The sequence below is a fragment of the Cetorhinus maximus genome, chromosome 8 (genome assembly GCF_964194155.1).
Source record: "Cetorhinus maximus chromosome 8, sCetMax3.hap1.1, whole genome shotgun sequence".
In the NCBI taxonomy this organism is placed as follows: Eukaryota; Metazoa; Chordata; class Chondrichthyes; order Lamniformes; family Cetorhinidae; genus Cetorhinus; species Cetorhinus maximus.
The window spans coordinates 96,808,490-96,808,868 of NC_135886.1; positions in this window are offsets into that span (position 1 = coordinate 96,808,490).

Consider the following 379-nt stretch of genomic DNA (forward strand, 5'->3'; position numbering starts at 1 on the left):
CATTGGCTAATTTTATTAAGAAGAACTTTGAACTAAATCTCAGTCTCTCGATGTGAATAAGAATACCATTTTCCATTGGGTTTTTTTTTGGATTCCCTTAGTAGGAAATTAAACTAATTCATATTGTTTTTTGAAATTGTGAAGGTAGAGAAGGTGATAAACTTTAAGATACCAATATAAATATTGTTTAATATATCACGCTAGATATGGCAGTGATCACAGTGTTAAGAGAAAAGCTTTCCATTTGAGTGCACTATTCTCATAGGACAAAGTAATGGGGGGGATATATGGCAAATTTATATAGTCATTGGTCAGGTTTTAAGCATGAGTTCTTCCCTCTAGCCCTGTGACTGAGCTAATTTACAGCAACTGAGTGATT